The sequence below is a fragment of the Chionomys nivalis genome, chromosome X (assembly GCF_950005125.1).
Source record: "Chionomys nivalis chromosome X, mChiNiv1.1, whole genome shotgun sequence".
Classification (NCBI taxonomy): Eukaryota; Metazoa; Chordata; class Mammalia; order Rodentia; family Cricetidae; genus Chionomys; species Chionomys nivalis.
Window position 1 is genome coordinate 110,663,244 of NC_080112.1, and position 27,166 is coordinate 110,690,409.

The window sequence follows — 27,166 nt, forward strand, 5'->3', positions numbered from 1 at the left end:
TACAGAAGGTTCAGAAAGTTCTAGAAGGATCACTCCAACTCTAGGACGTTAACTATACCCTCTAATATAGCAGACTTTCATTTGGGTCACCAACCAGTCCCCAAATAATGGCACAGAGATTTAATATTAGCTTTGACTGTTTAGCCTTATCTTATGCTTGTCTCACTAGCTCTTATAACTTATGTTGATGTATTTCTCTTCATCTATATTTTGTCTTGGGACTTTTTTGATGTGGGAGTGATCTCTTTCTAATCTGTTGCTTTCATTGGTTAATTAATAAAGAAACTGCTTTGGCCCATTTGATAGGCCAACCCTTAGGTGGGTGGAGTAGACAGAACAGAATGCTGGGAGAAAGAAGCTGAGTCAGGCAGTCGCCATGATTCTCCCACTCCAGATAGACACAGGTTAAGATCTTTCCTGGTAAGCCAGCTCATGGTGCTACACAGAATATTAGAAATGGGTTAGATTAATATGTAAGAGCTAGTCAATAAGAGGCTGGAACTAATGGGCCAGGCAGTGATTAAAAGAATACAGTTTCCATTTAATTATTTTGGGTAAAGCCATGTGGGCAGCTGGGTGCCGGGGACACAGCCCCGCCTTTCCATATTACAACACTTTTTAACTTCCTTTTATTCTGTATGTTCTACTCTGTATCTGTCTGGCTGTCAGATTTCTGTCTGACTGACCCTGGGCATATGTCTCTCTCTCTCTCTCTCTCTCCCTGTTCCTCTTCTCTGGAGCCTAGATTCCTACTACTACTTATTCTGTTTGTCAGCCCCAACTCTTCATCTACTACCAAGCTATTGGCCATTTAGCTTTTTATTAGACCAATCAGGTGCCTTGGGCAGGCAAAGCACACAATTTTGTATTATTAAACAAATGTAGCATTAAAAATGTAATACATCTTTACATACTTAAGCAAATATAGCATAAACACATGTAATATATCTTTGACCAGTTAAATACTCCACTGAACACAAAAACAGAGGCAATAGATAATCTCATACCAAGATCACCCAAAAAAGGACACACACAAAACCAACAACACCAATGATGACAAAATAGCAAGAATTACCATTCATTGGTCATTGATATCTCTCAATATCGATGGATGTAATTCCCCAATAGAAAGACACAGACTAACAGAATGGATGCAAAAACAAGATCCATACTTCTGATGCATAAAAGAAATGCTTCTTGACAACAAAGATAAAAATTAACTCAGAGTAAAGGGATGCAAAAAAAAATATTTTCCAAGCAAATAACCCCAAGAAGCAAGCTGGTGTAACTATTCTAATGTCAAACCAAATAGAATTGAGACCAAAATTAATCAAATGAAATAGGAAAGGTTACTTCACACACATCATTTTTTTTTCTGAATTCGAGCAACCTTCTTTGGACCATTGTGGTTTTTGTTACATTTGTGTATAAAGCTATACTGAAACTCAAGAAAGAATGTCAACAGCATTAGACTGTGGTCTGCCCCATTCTTTCAGGTCCTCAGATGCCTTGTCCAGCAGACAAAGTCTTCACTGACTGGCCAAAAAGTCAAAACCTACTATCTAATCTGTGTACTCAAAAGCCTTCATTTTCTTATTTCTCTCTCTTTTATTTTGAAAATTCTTTTTCTTATTTTGAGGGCTTTTTTTCTCACCATCTATAATTGATCATTCAACCACCCATTGAATCTTAGAACTTATAATCTTTTTCTGTCTTAAGAGTTGACACACCAGGTCCCACAGCCATTTAGCCCTCCAAAATTCACACAGAGGTCTACATTAGTTATAAACTAATTGGCCTAGTAGCTCAGACTTCTTATTAACTCTTACACCTAATATTAGCCCATTATTCTTGTCTATGTTAGCCACATGGCTCTGTGCCTTATTTGGTGGGGAAGTCATATCTTGCTTCTTCTGTGGCTGGGACAGGACTGCAAACAAGGATTTCCCTCTTCCTAGAATTCTCCTGTTCTCTTTTACCCACCTCTACTTCCTGTCTGGTTGTCCTGCCTATACTTGCCTGGCTACTGGCCAATCAGCATTTATTTAAAATATAATTGACAGAATCAGACCATTGTCCCACACCAAAGAAGAAGCTTGATCCCATCATTTTATTATTTTTAATATTGTATTTTATTTACTTATTTAGTTCTTTCTCCCTGTTTATTTCTCTGTGTCTCTGTCTCTGTATCTCTATTTCCCTGTGTCTCTTGTTTTCTCTCCACCCTCCACCTATGGAGTTTAGAGGACAATTTGAGGGAGTCAGTATTTTCTTCCACTATGTAAGTCCAAGGGATTGAATTCAGTCTTCAGACTATGCAAATTTTACCTAAATCCAGTGAGCCATCTCAGCAATTCATGTATCTTTTTTGTTAAATACATATCGAATACTTTTTATAAAACTACTTTTACTGTTGCCTCAAATAACTTATTTTTGATTCTTAATGCATAGGCAATATATTTACATCATTTTTATCCCTTGCTCTCCTCCTCTAAATCCTCCTTTTCACCCTCAAATAAATTACCTTTTCTTCCATACTTTTGTTATCTCTCTCTGACATGCATGCATATATTGCCTACTAAGTATACTAGGCATTATTCTTTATTTATATAAGTTTATAAGACTAACAAGTTGGGGCTGGATAAACTCACATGGAGCTTATCAATGAAGAAAGTTGAATCTCCCTTTTGAAGCAGCCATTAATTGCCTGTAGCTCTGCATATAGCACACTGATTCTCAATGTATGTATTGTGACCCATTTAGAGGTGGAAAGACCCTTTATGGAGGTCATATAAGATATACTGCATATCTGGTATTTATATTACAATTTATATCAGTGGCAAAACTACAGTTATGAAGTACCAATGAAAATAATTTTGTGTTTGGGGTAACCACAACATGAGGAACTGAATTAAAGGATTGCATCATTAGGAAGGTTAAGAACAACTTATCTATAGTTTGGGAATTGTGAAATTTCCCTATCCATCTTGGTATTTGATAGGTATTGACAATGCTTAAGTCTTATTTGAGTGCCTATGTACTTGGGATATCATGGGTATAATATTCCTGTCATTTTCTAGTGGACACTGTTTAAAAGCAGGTCCCCTGATCCTCTGACTTTTAAAATCTTTGTGTCCCTGCTTCTGCAGTGTTTCCTGAGCCTTAGTTATAGGAACTTGCATTATAGATGTACCAACTGGTCCTGGGCATCCAATAGTTAATTATTTTGTATAATATATTAAGTTTTACGTTATCTTTTCCTAGTTTTAGGATTGATGTATTAGTTTAATAAAATTAATCGAGGAGACTTTTCTACTTTTGCATATATTGGAAGAAATTAAATGGAATTATATTAATACTTATTAAAATATAGGTGGAAATGTCTCCCATAAAAATATATGAAGACCTGTTTTTAAGGAAATATCTCATGTATGAATCCAATTATTAATCCATGATTGCTAAGGAGGTATTAAATTTTCTACTACACATTGACTAAATTTGGTAGTTTGTATTTTTAAAGAAATTAGATCATTTATATTAAGCTGTCCAATTTATGCTTGAAGAAATCACTTTATTATCTTAATATTTAATGCCTATATAGATTTTATTGGTACTAGGTTGAAATACTTATGCCACAAATTTATATATTTTATTTCTTTTTATCATTTAGTGTATCTAAATTAGATTCTCTCTTTTATTTTAAATAGTACACATTTTCAATGGATTATTCTCTATTCTTTTTTATCTAAGTTTTTATGTCCTGAGCTCTAATCTTTATCACAATTTCCATGAGATTGCCTTTGTGTTTATGCTTTTATGGTAAGAAATTATTCCTATATTCTGTGTTAAACTGAAGATAGTTTGCTGTTTCATAAGTTTTGAAGTTATCGTGTTTAGTATTATGGTTTCATATTCTGTCCTATTCAATTTCTCTACATCTGAGGTTTGTCGGTTGTTGGGAGTAGTTAAGGGCACCAAAGAAGTCAAAGTACTTATCTACTTCTTTTTTTCAGTTCTACTACCTTGCTTTATTTATTTTATAGTACATATCTAAGTCACTATGTGTTACTTAAATGGTATTTGCTTTTGTTGATAATTTACTCTGCTTCAGTTTCCTGAACTTTGATAGTTTCTCTTATTTACTATTAATATTGCAATACTATTTTGTTTTAACAATGATTATGTTGTAAACATTTCCATACTCTTACTTATTCTACCCAGATTTTATACCTATAATAAGTCTTATAAAATGACATAAAATGATTTTTTTCTTTATTTTATTCTTTTTTAATTAAAATTTCCACCTCCTCCCCATTTCCCATTTCCCTCCCCCTCCTTCCACACATCACCCCCTCCCCCACTCCCCTCCCTGTCTCCCCACTTCTCTCCCCCTCCCCCCACTCCATTCCCGCTCCCTCTAGGTACTGAAGAGCAGTCCAAATTCCCTGCCCTACAGGAAGTCCAAGGTCGTCCCACTTCTATCTAGGTCCAGGAAGGTGAACATCCAAACAGGCTAGGCTCCCACAAAGCCAGTTCATGTATTAGGATCGAAACCTAGTGCCATTGTTCTTGGATTCTCATCGGCCTTCATTGTCTGCCATGTTCAGAGACACCGGTTTCATCCCATGCTTTTTCAGTCCCAGTCCAGCTGGCCTTGGTGAGCTCCCAATAGATCAGTTCCACTGTCACACTGGGTGGGTGCACCACTCGTGGTCCTGACTTCCTAGCTCATGATTTCCCTCCTTGTGTTCCTCATTTGGACCTTAAGAGCTCAGTCCATTGCTCCAAATTGGGTCTCTGTCTCTATCTCAATCCATCACCAGATGAAGGTTCTATGGTGATATGCAAGATATTCATCAGTATGGCTATAGGAAAGGATCATTTCAGGTTCCCTCTCCTCAGTAGCCCAAGGTACTAACTGGGGACAACTCCCTGGACACATGTGAGCCCCTCGAGAGTCAAGTCTCTTGCCAACCCTAAGATGGCTCCCTTAGTTAGGATATATATTTCTGTGTTCCCATATTCACCCTTCCTATATCCCAACCATCCTATTCCCCCAAGCTCCCCCATCCTCCCCTTCTCACATTTCTCACCCCATTTCCCCTTAGCCCCATGCCACCTCACCCACAAGATCCCAGTTTTTGCCCGGCAATCTTGTCTACTTCCCCTATCCAGGCGATGACTATTAGTTTTTCTTTGGGTTCACCTTCTTATTTAGCTTCTCTAGGATCACAAATTATATGCTCAATGTCCTTTACTTATGGCTAGAAACCAATTATGAGTGAGTACATCCCATGTTCCTCTTTTTCGGTCTGGGATACCTCACTCAGGATAGTGTTTTCTATTTCTATCCATTTGCATTAAAAATTCACGATGTCCTTGTTTTTTACTGCTGAGTAGTACTCTAATTTGTATATATTCCACACATTCTTCATCCATTCTTCCATTGAAGGGCATCTAGGTTGTTTCCAGGTTCTGGCTACTACAAACAATGATGCTATGAACAGAGTTGAACAAACGCTTTTGTCATATGATAGGGCATCTCTTGGGTATATTCCCATAAGTGGTATTACTGGATCTTAGGGTAGGATGATCCCAAATTTTCTGAGAAATCGCCACACTGATTTCCAAAGTGGTTGCACAAGTTTGCATTCCCTCCAGCAATGGATGAGTGTACCCCTTACTCCACAACCTCTCGAGCAAAGGCTATCATTGGTGTTTTTGATTTTAGCCATTCTGACAGGTGTAAGATGGTATCTCAAAGTTGTTTTAATTTGCATTTTCCTTATCGCTAAGGAGGTTGAGCATGACCTTAAGTGTCTTTTGGCCATTTGAATTTCTTCTGTTGAGAATTCTCTGTTCAGTTCAGTGCCCCATTTTTTAATTGGGTTAATTAGCATTTTAAAGTCTAGTTTCTTGAGTTCTTTATATGTTTTGGAGATCAGACCTTTGTCTGTTACAGGGTTGGTGAAGATCTTCTCCCAGTCAGTGGGTTGCCTTTTTGTCCTAGTGACAGTGTCCTTTGCTTTACAGAAGCTTCTCAGTTTCAGGAGGTCCCATTTATTCAATGTTGTCCTTAATGTCTGTGTTGCTGGGGATATACGTAGGAAGTGATTTCCTGTGCCCATATGTTGTAGAGTACTTCCCACTTTTTCTTCTATCAGGTTCAGTGTGTTCAGACTGATATTGAGGTCTTTAATCCATTTGGACTTGAGTTTTGTGCATGGCTATAGATATGTATCTATTTTCATTCTTCTACAGGTTGACAACCAGTTCTGCAAGCACCATTTGTTGAAGATGCTTTCTTTCTTCCATTGAATACTTTTTCCCTTTATCAAAAATCAGGTGTTCATAAGTTTGTGGGTTAAAATCAGGGTCTTCTACTAGATTCCATTGATTGACTTCTCTGTTTTTATGCCAATTCCAAGCTGTTTTCAATAGGAAGCTCTGTAATAGAGTTTGAAGTCAGGGATGGTAATGCCTCCAGAAGTTCCTTTATTGTATAAGATTGTTTTGGCTCTCCTGAGTTTTTTGTTTTTCCATATAAAGTTGATTAATGTCCTCTCAAGATCTGTGAAGAATTTTGATGGGATTTTAATGGGGATTGCATTGAATCTATAAATTGCCCTTGGTAGAATTGCCCAGATTTTCCATCTCCATCCTTCCCTCCGTTTGTGTTTTCTTCATAACTTTCACTTCATTCTTCAAGTCTTGAACCGTTTCCTTTACCTGTTTGATTGCTTTTTCTTGTTTCTCTTGGTTTTCTTGGGTATCTTTGAGAGGTTTATTCATTTCCTCTACCTTTTTGTTCGTAATCTCTAATTGATTATGGCAGTTTTTTACCTCCTGTTTAAGGTCCTCTATTATTTTCATATAATTCACTTTTGAGTCGAATTCTTCTAATTCTTCTGGAATAGGGTGTACAATTCTTATTTCGGGATTCCTGGATTCTGGTGATGTCATGTTGCCTTTCAGGTTGTTGGAGGAATTCTTGCATTGGCACCTGCCCATTTTCCTTCAAATGGAGCCAAGAGAGGCCTGGTGTCTTGGTCCAGTCTTTACTGGACTAACTCCCTGGGTGTATCTCCTCAGTGTAGGAGCAGGAACCGTTCCCTTCCAGATGAACTCCTCAGCACCAAAACATGGCTGTCTGGTAGTCCAATGACCCACGGACAAAAGGGCAATTGTGGGGGGTAGTGCGGGGTCGAGTAGAACGCAGGGGACCCTGCAGCACAAGCTGAACGTGCCTGCGCTCCCTTTCGGGGGTCCTTGAGGGCTGCCCTGTAGGCAGGCACTCACCATTCTGAGTGGGTAGCCTTAGTGTAGGAGCAGGAAACTGTTCCTCAGCAAAGGACCTTGCAGAAAAGGCAGGCTTGGGGGGGAGGTCGTGTGTAGGAAAGAAAGCCCTGCAGCAGGAGCTGGGGGAGGGGGGGTTGTGCTCTCTCTTCGCGGATCGTCTGCCCCTGGATAGCATACATTCACCTGTCCAGATGGAACTCCTCAGCACCTAAACAGGGACCCCTGGTAGCCCAATGAGCCAGGGACAAAAGGAAGAACATTGCAGGCAGGGCGGGTTCCAGTAGAGCACAGGAGACCCTGCAGCCCAAGATGAAGGTGCCTGAGCTCCCTTGTGGGGGGACTTTGAGGCCTGCCAGGTAGGCAGGCACTCACCGCTCTGGGTGGGTAGCCCGTCCAGATGGAACTCCTCAACACCTCTAGAATGAATTTTTAAGCCATATATAATCCTTTGGTTTTCAATTTGTGTTTTCATGCCATATCATTTATCTTAAATTGCTTAGCCTCTGAGAAGTATAAACTAAGTCTTTCTTTTAAAATAATTTTATTTCTTTCCTAATTTTATATTTTTCATAACTTTCTGTATTAAACATCATTTTAAACTTGACTTGGATTATCTATGGTATTTTAGTTATATTATTTTTTTCTGTATTTTGCTCATGGTTGCTCTAAGGGACTACGTTAGATTAAATTTTACTTCATTTCTTTTTAGCTACTTAAGTATGATTCACTGACTTGAAACAACATACATGTTCTTCTTCTCCTTTTCATATGACCAAATCTGACATGAAGGATTTGTAGCATACTTATCACTGTAACAATGTAAAAAATAATGAGTTTTCTGATAACAACTAACATGGACTGGAAGAAGTACAACTTAGCAAGAGTAAAAGTAGAAGTTTCCACTTTGTTTTAAGTAGCAGAGATTGTGATCATTGAAGGATTTACAAAATATGTGGAAGAACATGAAAGTGGAAAGGAATATGGTAGTTAGGTATTGCCGGATTGTATAGGAATCAGTAATTTTTATCACTAAATTCCGTATTTCTAATACGTGGCTAGTCCTCCTTCCTACCAAGTGGGTTCATTTGTCTGTAATTTCTGTCTTTATTACCCAAGGAGAGTTTTGTAAACTAGAAAAATTAAAGGTAGTATAATCTACTATGGCTGAAAAGTGAAAATCTTTTTTGCAGTGTTTTTATTAAGAAATAAAGTATCCCTCAGAGGCTCCTGTGTTCACAAATTTTTTTTTCAACTCATTGTACTATGCTGGGAGAATGAAAATGAATAATATTTAGGAGGTTGTGTTTAACTAGAAGAAGAACATTACAGCACTTAACCGAGTTGTAAATGACCAATCATATATATGTGATTATTTGTTGTAGTAGCCCATATGGAAATGAGTTTTACAAAGAATATATTTTCAACCAAATAAATACTCAAACATCAGTCAAGAATAACAACTTTTAAATTTGCATTTAAGATAATAATTCTTTTTTTTTTTTTTTTGCATGAGTTTGATGGACCTTTGGCAAACTCCCTAGCCACACTAGCCACACTCTAATATTTTTACATCCGGATCAGTTCTTGCATATGCAATATGGAAAATGTTATTTTAAAGCAATAGGTACATCAACATGCCTTGGTAAAATTATATTTATCATAATTCAGTATCCTCAGATGCAAAAGAGTACTTGCAATAAATGTTTAACTTGTCAGAGGGTTTTGTTACATTTAATTGATATGTAATGACACATCAGAAACATAGATGTATGCCTTTGCAAAAACAATGTCAAAATAACTCTGAATGACAACTATTACCGAGTGTATATAGACATAATATATGGAAGTAGTAACATAGTTACATGAATTATTTACAACTTCAGAGACTAATAACATTGATTCTAGGAACATCTGTTCATTTTCTGTGCATCATCATCCTAAATTTTAGGACCTAGGAATACATGGGCACCTGTATTAACTACTAAGGAATTATTTTTCTGTAACATGTCATAACCTATATTGAATGTTTACCTCCACCTCTACTTTATTTTCAGAAAGAGTATGAAATATCTGTCTTTTTTTTCTGTACCTCTTACCCATTTCCCATTGGCCTAAGCAACAATGTTGAACCCTATACTAGTCATCCACAAACTAGTGATGAGTGTACTTGCACCAAAAAATCCACTGATTAGTCTAAAAAAGAAAGAATTGATTAAAATTAGTTTCAATTGAAACAATGAATTTTTATAATTATAAAATATAAAATTTATAAGATTTTTTCATCATTTTTATTTTATATACCAGCTCTTTCCTCCCCTCCAGCTCCCTTTCTCCACCTACCCCCATCTTCTCCTCCTCAGTCTCCCCTTTGATGGTATTTAAGGCTTCCCATTGGAATCAACAAAGCATGGCACATACAGCTAAAGCAGGACCACACTCCTCTGCTCTCCACGAAAGTTGAACAAGGCATCCTACATTGGGAATGGTTTCAGAAGAGCCAGGTCATGCATCCCAGAGCAGGTCTTGTCCTACCATTAAAGGATCCACAAAAGACAAAGGTACACAATTGTCACCCAGATAAGGAGGGCCTAGGTCAGTCCCATGCTGGCTTCCGAGCTGTTTGTTGAGAGCCTATGTGCTCTGAAAACTCAGGACAGTTGTCTCTATGCATTTCCCCATTATGAACTTGAATCTCCCATCTTGCTCATACAATCCCTCTATAATCTCTTCAATGCAACTTCTGGAACTCAGCCCAGTGCTTGGCTGCATATCTCTGCATCGGCTTCCACAAGATACTGGATAAAGGCTGTATGATGACAACTAGGGCATTCACCAATCTCTCATTACAGGGAAAACCCAGGTCAGACATCCTATCCAATATCACTGTGATTGTTAGATGACGTCACAATATAGTTATAAAATTATAATTATAAAATAATTATGTGTTACAAGGAAAACTCCCACCCATGGATGTTAGCTGTATCCACAAAAACAGAGGCTACATATAACACAAAGAAAGAAAACCAACAAAACCAAAAAATAACAAGAATTAACAATTAATGATCATTAAAATCCATTAATATCATTATACTCAATTGGTCTATTAAAAGAAACAGGCTAGCAGAATAGATATGAAAACAGGTTCTATCATGCTTCATACAAGAAACACACTTCACCTTCAAATACAGGCATTACCTCAGAGTAAAGACTTGGGAATGGATTTTTAAATAAAAAGAACCTAAAAAGCAAGCTGGTACAGTTATCATAATAACTAAAAAAATAAATTTCAAACTAAAATTAATCAAAATTAATGGAGAAGGACATTTGATGTTCTGCAAAGTAAAAATCCATCAAGATGAAATCTCATTTCTCAACATTTATGCCTCAAATACATGAGCGTAAACATGAGTAAAATTAACATTACTAAAGATTAAATCACACTTCAAACACACACATAATGAGTGGAATACTTCAATACCTCATTCTTACCATTGGACAGTTCTGAAAGACTGAAACTTAACAGAGAAATAAGGGAACTAACAAATGTTATAGCTCAAATCAACTTAATAGACATTTGTAAGCCATTTCACCCAAATATAAAAGAATATACCCTCTTCTCAGCACCTCATAGAACCTTCTCTAAAATTGACCAAATACTTGGTCACAAAGCAAGTTTCAACATACAAAAAATGGAATAAACCTTTATATCTTGAAAGATCAATATAGGTTAAAATTATAATTCAATAGCAACAAAATCTATAGGAAGCATACAAACACGTGGAAAGTGAATAACTCTCAAAAAATTGCCACTGCATATAACAAACAATAAAACCGAGAGACAGAAATTGGGATTCAACCTGAAGGTCAGAAAAGACAAATAGTCAGCCATTGGCTAGTACCTCTACCTCAGTCAGAAATGGTGATCCTGCCTCTAGGTATCTCAGAATAAGACCTTGTGTAAGAGCAGTCTCTTCCCATCTTAAATTCCTCTGGTTTACTGGAATTAAAGTGTGCACCACTACCATCCAGTTTCTATGGCAAACTAGTCTGGTTACTGAAATTAAAGGTGTGTGTCACCATTACCTTTTCTGTAAGACTGATCACTATAACTATCTAGTCTTCAACTCCCTCAGAGACCCAAGAAGGAAACAATATTGATTGAATAAACAGAAAGTGTGAGAAACCTACTTTTAAAAATGTGACAAATGACAGAAATAGCTGACAACCTGGATAGTCACACAAAGTTCCTCAGCAACGTGGGCATATCCATCTTGGGCCTACAGGCCAAGTATATCTGACATACTTATACTAATACAGGCCATGTATATCTGACAAGTATAACTTTATGAAACAGGATATTTGGAAGGGTTGTTTCTCCTTGTCTTGACAATGTTATAATATTTGGCAGTCACTATATTCTGGGTCCTGTTTGTCCAACTAGGATAAAATACTATTAGGAGTCATAGTAAGGGCATTTTCTTGCCCAGGAGCATGCTTTTGCCATGAAGAAACTAAATTCCATGTAGAATTTCTTCAATGCCTATTATCTTCTCTGAAGTACAGAGCAACATGTCTCATTGTTATCAAAAAGAGCCCATGTTATTAAAACATCATAAATGCCGTATTCTGTAGATGTTTTAAGTGTTTGAATATGACCTATCAAAAATACCTTTGTTTTGCCTTAAAAACATACCAAATGTGACTACAATTTTGATTATAATAGATAACTAATTACTAACCATTTATTACCTTATTATCCTAAAGAGTTGATAATTTTCAAGGACTAGAAATTTGCATTAAATCATTAATTGAGTTATATAGGTATAATACTTTGAACAAGAGAAGAAATATATATAGAGTATGTTCTAAGAAAAGTAATCTCAAATGTGTATCAATATACAAAAATTGTATACAATATTCAAAAGTAGAATCCAATGTAAAATATTTAAAGCTAATACCTGCTTTTTGAAAGTAGACTCAATAATTTTTATCTTATCATACCTATCTTCTCCCTTTTTGGAACAGATTCAATAATCTATCCTTTTATCCTATCATATCTATATCCCCCTTTTTACTTTTCAAAACAAGAACCTTGAATCTAATTTCCTTTGTTTATTCTTTCCTAATCATTACCAATAATAGCTTGTAACCAGCCTCCCTGAACAATGAAAAATATCCATAATGCATTGAATAAGAAAAAAAACGCACCTTATCTCTTGGGAATATGGTTGTCATATTCTTAAATTTATTTACTGCTGTCTGGACGTAATGATATCTTTAGGAGATGTTGAAAAAGAAAAATTTGGTTAATTCTCAAGGCTTTGGGGAGATAGCTGTATCATTTCGTATCCAAACTATGCATAATGGGAAAGTGCAGAGTAGTCTGTTGGGCTGGATCACCTCTGCTAGTCACCGCGAGATTATTATGAGCAGTTTGCAGACCAAAGTCAATCTTTAAGTGATGCTGAATAACATCATATGATAGAATCAATGTTGTAAGGCCCCATTTTCCTCCCAAAGACTTCAGGAACTACTGTAGGAAAATTAATTGTTCCCTGGGAAAACTTAAACATTATTCATATTAAAATGGAAAGCTTAAATTTTGAGAGATATGCATTCAAAGAAAGGAACCATATACACAAATAAATGTGTGGGGAGAAGAAGAAATTTTGAAAGCAGGGTATTGACCATCTTAGTCCCTAGATTTTTATCTTCCTTCTGTCCCATACTAGGTGGTTTGTCATGAACCAGCTATGACAAAAATACCTCTTGCTAGGGTATGGGTGTGGAAATTTAGAAATATTAGTAAAGAAATATGAGACACATGAAAAATAATAAGACAGAAAACATAGAACAGTACTGGGAGGGCTTTCTAGTGAATATTGAAATTGCCTGTGTTTATTTTTCCACAGCTTTTATACGCAATGTAAACTGGGGAGAAAGTAACAAAAGACTTTATTAACATGATACAAAGGACAATTCAAACAGTCTGACACTCTGCGAAATCAAATCATTAGCATTCTGTTTTTTAAGCTTTGGAGTTGTTCTAGAGCACAAATCTGGAGGTAGTCACGTGACAGGTAACCTCATAGTTACAAAAGAAGGAGTGGCTCATTTGCATATCCTGACCATGTGTCAGGATTCAATGAAGCTATCTTAATGTCAAAATAATAAAGCAATCACATCCTGAGTTGGGAAATGCAACTATGCTTGTGGATCGTTTGAGCAACCTCTAACTCTCTAACCATCAGACAAGATGGAAATGAAAACACATTTTGGGGCTTCCACAGTCGCTCTCCTGATATTAGACAGAAACTCTAAATTTTTCTTTTAACAACATGCTTGGATTTAGAGACTGGGAGCCACAATCAAATTCCAAAGGCAGCTTTGATTTCAAAATGAGTTAGGACTACCGTTATATTGAGAAGTAAGGAGATATGTACATTTAAGTAGTGAGAGTTTTACCCTACAGAGAATGTTGATATCATAAGTCACATTTTTCTTTGTTTAGTGATTCATTCTAAAATAATATCATCCTTCTGCATTAAAATTCCTATAGGGGGTTGTTTGGAGGGTAATATGATCAGATTTAGTTAAGATTTGGATCTACATGATCCACATGTGTCTACTGTAATTTCTCTTCAATCAAAGTCAATTCTCACTCAGCTGCTGTTTAAAATTCCGTTGGATTATGTAAGTCCTTTTCACTATCTAAAGTTTTGTTTAAATTAATCTGCATCAGTGTTTATACCAATAGTGTGCCATAGGTTGGAAATATCTCTTAGCAATCTTTAGAAGTAATTAAGAGTCTACAGTAAATCTCTCCCAATTTGTACTTTTGTGGTCTAATTTTCAGTAAACCTATTTTGTAACTTAAATAATTGATAGAATCTTCTCACTGTATTTTTCAAGAGCAATTTGTAATCACCACAAAGAAAACCTTTCTTTACTTCTTCAAGCACTCTTTATCTAAAGTATCCACATTTGCATCATGTATTAAAATGCCACTATAGATTCAGGAAATTGTTTATATATCATTTCCAATGGGTGACTTGAAAAATATTGGCACAGGGTAAGAAAATTTAATATTCCCAGTGGAAGAATCTTCCATTGATATCTTTCAGCAGCCTTAGAATAAGTAGGCTCTATAAGTAGGCAAATTTTTCTCTTTCCTTTCCTTTTCTTTTAAAGATATAATTTTCATTTAAAGCTATAATGAAGAAACAAACTTTTAAATTAATAACTATAAGAGGCCACCTTTTAAGCAATAGGGAATGCAAACGAATTCCAGATTGTAGAGAGTCAATTGGCTGAATCACCTTATTAACAGTTCTTAGATCTATTATCATCACCTATTTTCTAGATTTCTTCTTAAGAACAAATACAGGAAAATTCCAAGAGTTGATTGATCTTCAGTATTCTGAGCATCTAGCTGCTTTTGTACCAACTGTTCTAAAGCCTACAGTTTATCTTTTGATAGAAGTAATTGTTTAACCCATATGAGTTTAGTTAACCATTTCAAATGTACTGTCATTGGTAAAACTGGGAGCTTGCCCATTGTTGTTCTGTGTCTTTTTACAGCCTGATTAATCTAACTATAAGTATGACAAACATAGATGACTATTGGTCTATAATTCTTAATTCCTATATAACTTAAAGACTAAAGCTTTGTATTAGAATATTATACAATAAATAATTGTACAATAAATGAGGACAATGACCTCAAAATGTAAATAATGTATAAGCCTCTGGATCAGTGGTAGAAATGTATGTTGCAATATGATAAATATATCCTAAAATTGTATCAATATGCAAAATGTCTTAAGCAGAGGTAGAAACATGCATGTATACAATATGACAAAATAACTTTACCTAGGTATAGAAATATTGTGAATGAAAATAGGAACATATTCAATATAATTTAAGCTTATATCAATATACAAGAACCTATATAAGTATAAATAACCTATAAATAATAGCTCACATGAATTCACTATATTACTTACTATTATTATTAGTGTGTGTAAGCTCACACTAATTTATTATCCCATCCAATTTCTGCATTTTATTTAAAGAGATCCCTGAGCCTACATAATTTCCCCCCAACCCCCAACCCTATACCACTTATAATCAACCCCTAAATGATGTCCCTAACACTGAGGACAAACGATTTTGGGAGAGTGGACATGTCTTTCTAGAATTATTTCTAGTCTTCATGGGGGCAATGTTCTTTCTATGGGATCCTGTGAAAGTAAAATGATGCTTAAGTTCCAAGATCACTGTCTGGTATAACTGCAAATAGTCTCTGAGTAAGGTTATTATGAGGTTCCTATTTCAATTTCTGGTCAGATGTTGTAAAAACATAGAGCATGAGACTCTTAATTGGGTTGTAAGTTTGGGCCCCATGTTGGGTGCCAATTTGTAGTAAGAAGTCCACTAGTTAGTTCCCAGCCACTTAGCTCCACACTAATCACACAGAAACTGTATTATTTAATCACTTATTGGTCCATAGCTCTAGCTTCTTATTGGCTAACTCTTACATATTAATTTATCCCAATTTTATAAATCTGTATATGGCCATGTGTGTTGGAGGAAGGTCATTGGTTAAAAAATAAAGAAACTGATTGGCCCTCATAGGTTAGAACATAGGTGGGTGGAGTAAACAGAACAGAATGCTAGGAGGAAGAGGAAGTGAGCTCAGATGCAGGGCAGCTCCTCTCAGAGACAGGTGCAATGCAGCTCATCGCTAGGGCAGACGCAATGAAGCAAGCTGCAAGGTCAGACATGCTTAATCTTTCCCTGTAAGATTGATGCTACACAGATTATTAGAGATGGGTTGATCAGGATATGAGAATTAGCCAGTAAGGGCTAGAGCTAATGGGCCAAGCAGTGTTTAAAAGAATACAGTTTGTGTGTTGTTATTTCGGGGCATAAGCTAGCTAGGCGACCAGGAGCTGGGGCGGCAGGAACACAGCCCCCAGCTCCTATTACACATGCGTCTGTGGTTTCCCAGCTAAAGTTCTGGTATCTGTCTCTAGTGGGGCTACACAGCATCTCCTGATTCTGCCTACTTTCTCCCAGCATTACATTTAGTTTTCCCCACCTAGCTCTGTTCCCCTATAGCTCTGCTATAGGCCCAAGGTAGTTTCTTTATTAATCAATGATATTTACAGCATACAGAGGGGAATTCCTCTTCAACAAATAATGACTCAGAGGGTTAATATTAATTAGAAAATATTTTGCCTATTATCTCTCGCTCATTGTTAACAAGCTCTTACAACTTAAATGAACCCATGTTTTATTATTTCATATTTTACCACAAGGCTCATGACTTGTTACCTAACATCTTGCTTCTCCAGCTTCTGCTAATGTTTCTAAGGCTCCATCTTAATTCTTCCTGTATCTCTTGTTTGGATTTTAAATGTATTTTGTCTTGCCATAACTAAAGCAGCTTCTTTATTAACAAATGACAATCTAACATATTCACAGCATATAGAACGATATCCCATAACATTTTCCCTCTTCTGTCTTATCAAAAAGGAAGGTTTTAACTTTAACATAATAAAATTACATAAACTAAAATAGTTATCAAGTTGTAGTAATTAGTGCTTCCAGAAGCAGACATCTCTCACTGTGAAGAGAAGTTTAAGTTCTTAAAACATTTTAAATGACATATTCTGTAGATCTTTGAAGTATTTGAAGATAATGTATCTATTTGAAATATATCTCTGCATATTAGAAAACCTAAATAACATGAATAATTTTGATTTATAGATTATTTCTTCTTGATATTTCTTAAATGTGTATTACATTTTAAAATTATCTGCATAAACATAATACCTTAAACAAGAGTAGAAATATACGTATAATATACCAAAATTGGCCTTAAATTTGTATCAATAAACTATATTCATAGTAGTGTAAAATATTTTGAGATTAAGAGTTTGTTTTTGGATTAAAGTAGATTTAATAACCTACCATTTTATCATTTTTATATCATATTCTCATTTTTTACTTAGAAAGAGAACTGTTATGATCATTAACCTTTTATGCCCAACTCCATATACATGAAAACAGACATTTATAAATAATATTTGAGGAATTTGGACATATTAGAAGATTTTCAATACTACTTCCTGCTGATTAGAAATGTTGATAATATTAATGTGATCCTGAGAAAATTTAGAATTATAGCCAACTCCTGAAAGGGGTATTTTGTGTTGTTGATGTATCTCAGCCAGTATCCTGGAACCTGTTTTGGATGTTGGATTACTTGGGATTTATACACAATGGAGACCCGTCAGGGTTCCTGTGTGATTAAACCTTATTAGCATGGAAGGAAGCCACATCTTTTTATAATCTGTAGAAACAAAAGCAGAACGTTTTTTTCCAAAGCAAGATATCATTAGACTTAAATTTTGAAGTAAATATACCTCTATGTTGAGTTAGCTTAGTGCCCCCATAATCAAATGCCTCTCTGCAATTAGTTCATTAACAGTCAAAAAATTAAAAGAAACCACAATAGTATATATAATCCAGATTCTCTGTGTATTTTCCATCTTTATGAGGCTTTTCTATATGATTTTATTTTCTCTTTAAACACTTTTATTTTTTAAAACTATTATTTTTCTTTTACATAACTGTCTATACCCATTGTCTTTCTTTCTTAGCCTATGTGTTTCTTTTAACACTCTGTGACCTGTTTAGAGGTATTGTTTTTGTCTGAATCTGTCTTTGTTTTGTATCTGGAATCTTTTTCTGACAAAGAAAGTCTTTAAAATGCTAAGCAGGTGTGACTAGGACCAAAACTGTGGTTTTGGCAGTTAGCTCCACCCCATTCAATTTTTCAACATTGAGGAGGGCTTATTAACTCAGGACTATTATTACCTAGCTCTTACAACTTAAATTAATCTATTTCTGTTATTCTGTATTTTACCACAAGGTTCATGGCTTTTTACTTCACATCTTGTTCCTCTGGATACTGCTATCGTCTCTCTGACACTGCCTTCTTTCTTCCTATATCTTTGTTTAGATTTCCCAACTAGCTATATTCTGTCCTGCCTTAGGCCAAAGCAGCGTCATTATTAACTAATGGTAATCAAACATATTCACAGCATATATAGACACATCCCAGATCAAATTCCTACTTCAAAGGTTACAGAGGAACCCATGGGTAACTCACCAGAAAGCTAGATGTCTTTATCATTTTACAGTTTTGGGTGTTGCTTACTTCATGGTTACATGGGTAATACATCCTTCCCAAGTCTCTAATGGAGTTGAAGACAAGATAGTTATAGTTATAGCTTCCTTAGTCAAGATAGAAATTAAATTAGGGACAAAAATTCTGGATTCATGAAGAAAGAATATTTAATGGAATATTTCCTCTGATTTTGACAAATATTAATGGACTATACAATGTGAATATAATTTTTATCTGATAATTGTTCTTACTTAAGAAAGTATTTCTATTTTAGAATTAAAATATTTATTTTTAATTTAGACAAAATAGAAGAAATGTTGTAGAATAACTTTTTTTGCAAATTATGAAGATATGTCACTCTGATAGGTTAAATAAAAAGCTGAACTGCTGATAGCTGTGTAGAATTTCCTGGGTAGAGAAGATTCTGGGAATAAGAAGACAAAGTTACCAGCTACACGAGGATGAATCAAGAAAGCAGCATGAACAGAACAGAGTAAAGGTGATAAAGCCATGAGGCAGAAAGTAAATTAATAGAAATGAGTTGATTTAAGTTATAAGAGCTAGTTAGAAACAAACATAAGCTATGACCTAGACTTTCAAAATTAATAAGTCTCTGTGTGGTTATTTGGGAGCTGTCAAATGGGAAGAAAAAGACTCATTACAGGATTTTTTTTCTGCAAACCAAAGAAATATTTCCATGACCTTGCTTTTTCCTATGATATTCATAATAGCTAATAGTAAAAATTACATATTCATGAACAGATGAATAACTAAGATATGATTTTCGAAAATAGGAATGCACATAGAACACATAATATTAAGCAAATCACATAAGATTGAAAAGATAATCTCATGATTAAAGAACTTAAAAGTGAAAGTTGATTTTCTAGATGATGAGAACAGAATATCGTTCAACAATCAAAGTTGGCAAAAAGAAGGATGGAGGGAGAAAAAAGGAATGTCTGGGTATTTTATTGTGTACAAGAGAAATAAACATGTTGTTTATGACACAACAGTGATAATTCTAATTGAAATATATATATATACATATATGTTTGTATGTATGTATGTATTGTAATGTAACAAAAGGGAAGAGAGGAATTCTTATATTTTCATGAAAGAGATATAATGAAAGTTTAAGATTATAGACATACTAATTTAACATCAATTAAAATAATTGCTTTGTCTAGCATACTTGAACAAACCCACAACCCAGTAACAAAGAGCCCACAGTAAGATGATTATGAATTCAAGATAACCTGTACTATATACTGTTTTCTAGGCCACACTGTATTATTTTGATATATTGTCTAACAAATGAGAAAAAGATAAAAATATAAAAGTATATTATTGATTTTATGTATCATTGTAGCAATCAGTAAAATTGATAGTAGGAAGTGGGATGAATAGGAAAGCTGTAATATTGATATATTTATTGAATATTAAAGAGTTACCAAAAGTTTTATAACATTTATAGATAAGTAAGAATAATACATTCTTAAAATGAAATCATAGGGCTATTAGAATAGTGATTTTAATATGAGTAAAGAAGACATAAGCTGAATGTAATATTGCTAATAATATGTAATTCTCAATTCATGGTCTTATATACTGAACAGTTGAGCCCCATAGTTGTATTAATTAAATTTCTTGGATATAATATATAATTGGAAAGCATAAGAAATGAGACAACTATGGATATTTTGGGATTAATATCCCAGGAGAAACCTCCTTGAGATGAGTAAAGGACAAGGTTTTCTTTCCCAACAGGTATTTTATAAGTATAGATATACAAAAATAAAACACATAGATATATGAGTTTGTCAGGTAGTAATGGTTTATATTGTCTAGTTACATTTGTCAACCTTGTCTTGGAACTCTCTTTTCCATATATGCAATCACCAAATACTCATTTGTATGTCTTTATCCTCATAATGAGTGTCCATTATTGTCTCACACTTTTCACTTTTATAGAATATTCAATTTTACCTTGATTCTTGAAATCCTTCCTTATTTTTCTCCCCTTTATTTTTTCTTTTTTCCCCCTGAGACAGGGTTTCTCTGTTTTCTGCACTTTCTTTAAAACCAAGTTTGGAATATCAATTTTACTTTTTGGTAAATTTATGATATTATCATGTATGTGCATATCTACATGCAAAGTCACAAGAGATTATATATAGAGAAAAGAGACAAAAACTGAAACTTGAAAATAAATGTTATATGTATATGTGTATATATAGGTATTTTTGTAAAGATTGTCTTCCTGTCTTTATTTTTCCTTTCCTTATTCTTTTCATTTCACTTTTATTCTTTTATATAATACTTAAACTATCTTCCTTTTAATATATTCTTAATTAAGACTATAGCTGAGAATAAATTAATTAAAGTTGATATTAATTTGGTGACTGTTATGGACTATTGATTGAAGATGTGTTACATTTGTTTATGCTATGGAACATTTGTTTATTGATGAAAAGATGTGTTCTTTTACACTGCATTTGTTTTAATTTGTAAAACTGTGTTAATTTGCTTGTCTAAAACTCGTGCATGGTCTAATAAAGAGCTGAATAGCCAATAACTAGGTATGGGAGAGGGTAGGCAGGGATGGCAGGCAGAGAGAATGAACAGGAAGAGAAATCTGGGATAAGAAGATAGGAGAGTAATAAAAGGAGGAGGAGAGGAGGATGTCAGGGGCAAGCCACTAGCTACACAGCAAATCATAGAGTAAGAAGTAAAGAAAGGTGAACAGAATAGAGAAAGGTAAAAGCTCAGAGACAAAAGGTATATGGTATAATTTAAAATAAGAAAATCCATATAGAAACAAGCCAAGCTAAGTCTAGGCATTTATAAGTAAGAATAAATTTCTGTGTTTTTATTTGGAAGCTGGGTCCTCAGTCCACCAATAGCCGAAAGACTAAAAACTAACCAAGAACAAGAGTCCTCACAAATATTCTGGTCATAATTATAATATTGATTATTAATTTATTTATTTTAGTAAATTCTTATGATGTTTTACACATTGTGTCTTAGGCCCTTAATACTGGTATTACATATATTTTCCTCTCATTTTTGTCATTAATTTTATACTTCTAGGTTTTGCATTTAGGTCTGTAACCTACTTCTGCCTTGTTTAAATGTTATTATATAATAATTTTGTTTTTTTCCATTCAATATCGAGAGCTAATTTTCTAAAAGTGGCTATTAAGTAATGTATATTTATCACATGTGGGTGGCACCTAATCAAATGACTTTTATTTTCTCATTTAATTATAATCTTATTTCTGTGTGCTCCTAAGTGATGTTTAGAAGTCCAAAAGCCAAGATCCAAAGGAAATATATTTGTTTTTAATTTATCTGAACCCTGAGTTAGTTTGAGTGTTTTTTAATGATTTGCTCCCATTCTGAAGGTTCAAAGACAGCAACTTTGTGAATGTTTTGCTAGTTTCTTTTGAACAGTGTTATATGTTAATTTTTCATAAGACTCAAAGTCTAGTTCAATTTTTAGAAACAGTTTGTAAATAAATATTATTTTAGAGTCAATAAAAAGAAGGTGAACCCAAAGAAAAACATATAAGCATCCTCCTGAATATTAACCTTCATCAGGCGATGAAAGAAGACAGAGACAGAGACCAACACTGGAGCACTGGACTGAAGTCTCACGATCCAAAGGAGGAGCAGAAGGAGAGTGAGCACGAGCAAGGAACTCAGGACCGCAAGGGGTGCACCCACACACTGAGGCAATGGGGATGTTCTATCGGGAACTCACCAAGGCCAGTTGGCCGGGGTCTGAAAAAGCATGGGACAAAACCGGTCTCGCTGAACATAATGGACAATGTGGACTACTGAGAACTGAAGAACAATGGCAATGGGTTCTTGATCCTATTGCACGTAATGGCTTTGTGGGAGCCCAGGTAGTTTGGATGCTCACCTTAATAGACCTGGATGGAGGTGGGTGGTCCTTGGACCTCCCACAGGGCAGAGAAACCTGCTTGCTCTTTGGGCTGAGGAGGAAGGAAGACTTGATTGGGGGAAGGGGAGGGAATGGGAGGTGGTGGCGGGGAAGAGGCAGAAATCTTTAATAATTAAATAAATTAAATAATAAAAAAAATAAAAATAAAATAAATAAATAAATAAATAAATAAAAAGTTATTGATTATTTGAGAATTTAACGCAATAATTTTCTTTTATATTTAGGTATTCTCCCCCCATCTTCTCCCAAATGCATACATCCTTCTCTACTTACCTTAGTGTTATATTTGTGTTCTGTTTTATCAACGTTAGTACAATTTGTACTAAAAATATGGTCTTGGGTGTGGGTCAATCCATACCTTTAAAGTTCCAACAGCTATCATTTGCCACAAGTTTTTTGACCCAGTGATGGGACCTCATACCTGCTCCCTAACTTGCTGAGATTTCTGTCTGCTCTTCTCTCTCTCTCTCTCTCTCTCTCTCTCTCTCTCTCTCTCTCTCTCTCTCTCTCTGTATGTGTGTGTTTGTTATCATCTCAGGTAATTTGGATTGTAAAAGAAAGCTTTTGGCTTTTGTCTTAAAGCGTGAGGTTTATTAAATAATGAAATTGCTTTTAAACCTTCAAAAATATACAATAAGATTTCCTTATATGCACAAGTATAGGTAAATCTACATTACAGTAAATAAATGTATAAGTTGAACAAAAGCAAATATGCATATAGATCTAGTTTTGACTTCATTTAGATTTTCCTCGGTTGCAAGTAATGGATTTACTTATCTATGTAATAATTTAATAAAAAAAAAAGTGGTGGTGCATTAAAAGAAGCTGACACAAAATTAATCTTCAGATGATCTTTATCAAAGGCTAGGCATATTCACCTGGTCAGAAGATACCAGGAAAAATAAATTTTAATTAAAGGTTATGCCTGGTCTAGGAATCAAACACACTAGGCTTGCTGATAGTTGCAATTGAGAGGATGAAACTTGAGCTCTTAATATGGGTTCTGAGGACACAACACACTCTCTTTCTAGTCGTGGCTGTAGCAATGTATGGTCTTGTTTCTGAGCAGGGGAGAAAGAAAGCTAGAGGTCCTATAACCAAAATATATGAAAAAAAAATAACGTTAAAAATCTAATATTCTATCTGGGATGGTAGTGACACACACCTTTAATTTAGTACTCTGGATGCAGAGACAAACAGATCTCTGTGAATTCAAGGCCAGCCTAGTATGCAGAACTACTTCCTGGAGAGGAGAGCTAGGGCTAAACAAAGTAAACCCCATCTCAAAAAAACAAACAAACAAAAAATGCTGAAAATTGTATCATGAATTAGAAACTTTGAGGCAAGTATCTTTTTGTTTTTATTTATTGGTTTTGATACACATCTTATCTTTTAACCAAACCATATACATTCTTCTTTAAGTAATCTTTGTAAAATGATTATAAGGAGAGAATTTCATGAAGTACTAATTCAATTTCACAGCAAGTTTCATGGAGAGAACAAAATTGAATGACAAGTTTTAAATTTTCAGAGGTAATTAATACCAACTTTCCTAGTTAATTCAAAGCTCCATGTGGAGGATGCAAAAATAGCTTGCTTCATTTAATATGCATAACAGATGCCATTATATTTCTACACATCTGAATAGTGTTTTCATATTGTTGATAACTGAGTGCAGTATTTCAATCTGAATTTTTGCAGATTTTTTAAGTCAATAAAACAAACCTACAAAATTAAAATGCACTACTTGAGTCAAACATAAAGAAATCATTGTTTGTTTATTTTTAAGGTGCTAATAAAAAAAAGATTAATGATACTACTGGATAATGAAACAATCTGGCAAGAGGCAAGCCCTGGAATACAGAGTGGCACAGTAGCAAGGGTATCTCAGTGAAAAATACATTCCATCCTGAATAAAATCAAAAGAATCATTTTAACCAGATTACTGGCATTTGGGGTTTAAAGAGGAGTTGTTGTTGTTGTTGTTTTTCCCTTTGTGTTCCTCAAATGTGTTGGAGATTATTTACCTCTGATGTGTGAGAGTCTTCTGTTTTGTGTTGACTTCATTGGTTAAATAAAGAGACCGCCTTGGCCCTTTAATAGGACAGAAAATTAGGTAGGCAGAGTAGACAGAACAGAATGCTGGGAGAAAGAAGCCGAGTTAGGCAGTCGCCATGATTCTCCCACTCCAGACAGACGCAGGTTAAGATCTTTCCTGGTAAGCCAGCTCGTGGTGCTACATAGAATATTAGAAATGGGTTAGATCAATATGTAAGAGCTAGTCAATAAGAGGCTGGAACTAATGGTCCAGGCAGTGTTCAAAAGAATACAGTTTCCGTTTAATTATTTTGGGTAAAGCCGTGCGGGGCGGCAGGGCGCCAGGAACGCAGCCCGCTGCTCTTATTATAACATACCTCCAAACAGAAAGCATTTGAATTTGAAGAGATATTCTTCAAAAAAATCAATATATGCATTTGACCTCCAAAACCACTTTATTTCCTAAAAAAAAAAGAACTACTCACTACCATTCATACACTGTTACAAGCCATACCACATCTCTAATGCAAAGCTTGTTTACTCAAATTGATGGTAATATACACTACTTACTTTCTGAAAATAAAGATGAATTTTAGCTAATAAACTGAAAGTGTATTAAGCAAAATGTAAATGATAGGCAGTCAATTGTTTTACTTTAAGAAACAACTTTAATTCTTCTTAGTAGAAATGAATTACTTGTCTTTTATGTAAATAAAATACTAAAATCCTCCATTACTTACAATATTAAATAAAATTCCCAAACACTGTTAGTAGGATATTTTTAATATGAAGTGATCTGTGACTGGTGATTCTAAATATACAGAAAACTGTGATAAAGATACACATGATAGCAATTAAATATCAGATGCCATAGATACCATACACAGAGCTGACTCACATTCTATTTTGTACTAAATCCACACAAAGAGGACATTATTTACATATTACTAAGTAAAGGCTTAAATATTAATGTGCCAATAGTCATAAAGTTTTATATGATGTATCATTTGGTTTATGGTCATTAAACTAAATCATTGATTTTGAAGTTTGGTCTATGATTCAGCATTAAATGCTGTTGATATCAATGTTCCAGTTCCACTTCTGACCTACTCATTCAGAAATTTGGGGCATAGTATACCAGTATCTGTGTTTAACAAGCACTCCAGGTATTTCTGAAGCATGCTAAGAGTTGAGCATTTAATTATGTTCATAGCAGCATTATTTGTAATAGCCATAACCTGGAAACAACCTAGATGCCCCTCAACCGAAGAATGGATAAAGAAAATGTAGTACATTTACACTATGGAATACTACTCAGTGGTAAAAAACAATGATATCTTGAAATTTGCATGCAAATGGATGGAACTAGAAAAAGCCATCCTGAATGAGATAACCCAGACCCAGAAAGACAAACATGGTATGCATTCACTCATAAGTGCATATAACCAGGCTACAAACCAAAATCCCAGAGAAGCTAGCTTAAAAGGAGGACACTAAGAGGGACATAAGGAGAAGACCCCAGGAATGGGAAATAGTTAACTTCTCCTGGATAAACTGGGAAGGGGACTAGAAGAGAGATGATGGGAACCTGAGGGCTCCAGATGGCCGAGTTTCAGGAAGGGACAGAAATGGGGAACAATGAAGGAGATATCTTGATAGAGAGAACCTTTATGTAACCAGGTGCTAAAGCAACCAGGTACTAAAGAATTTCCCAGGAATGCATAAGTATCAGCAAAGCAATAGGGGAGAGGGTACTTGAACTGTTCTTTTCCTATAATCAGATTAGGAACTAACTTAATTGTCATCATAGAACCTACATGGAATAACTGATGGAAGCAGATGTAGTGATCCATAGTCAAGCACTGGGCTAAGTTCCTGGAAGCATAGTTGAAGAGAGAGAGAGGAAGGTTCATATGAGAAATGGGGAGTCAAGATCATGACTGGGAAAACCACAGAGACAGCTGACATGAGTTAGAGGGAGCGTTCTCACTCTGGACTGACAGTTGAGGATCTTGCATGGGACTGAGCTAATTCTTCGGAATGTGGCTTGATCTGTTGGAAAGTGTGAGCAGTGGGACTAGGACTTACTCTGGGTGATGAACTGGCTTTTTGGAGCCCATTCCCTATGGTGAGATATCTTACTTAACCCTGATATGGGGGGAGGTCCTGCCTCAACTTGGTATACCAGATTTTGTTGACCCCCCAAGGAAGGTCTTTACTCTTCTGAGGCGTGAATAGGAGTGGGATGAAGGGAAGTGGGAGGTGGGAGAAAGGGGAACTGGGCTAGTATCTAAAATTTTAAAAATCTTAAATTAAAAGCAGTGAGCATCATTTGTCAAAATATTAGTAGCTATTATAAATAATGATATCAATGCCTAATAACATACTGTATCACTGTGTTAAATATTCAACTACTGACTAAAATGCTGACTTAATATGTTCCCCAGTTCCTTTGGTTTTTAGTTTCATCAATTAAAAGATTCACCTAAAATGTATATAAACTATAAAAATAATATGTTGAGAGGAAAGTTTGACATCTGCTTTCATATTGTTGAGTGAAAAACAGGTTAAATTACATCAAAATCTCATTTATCTTCATGACAAAAACTGGGTTAATATGTTGACAGAGGTTTCTGTCCTACCAGGTCTCACAGCCGAAT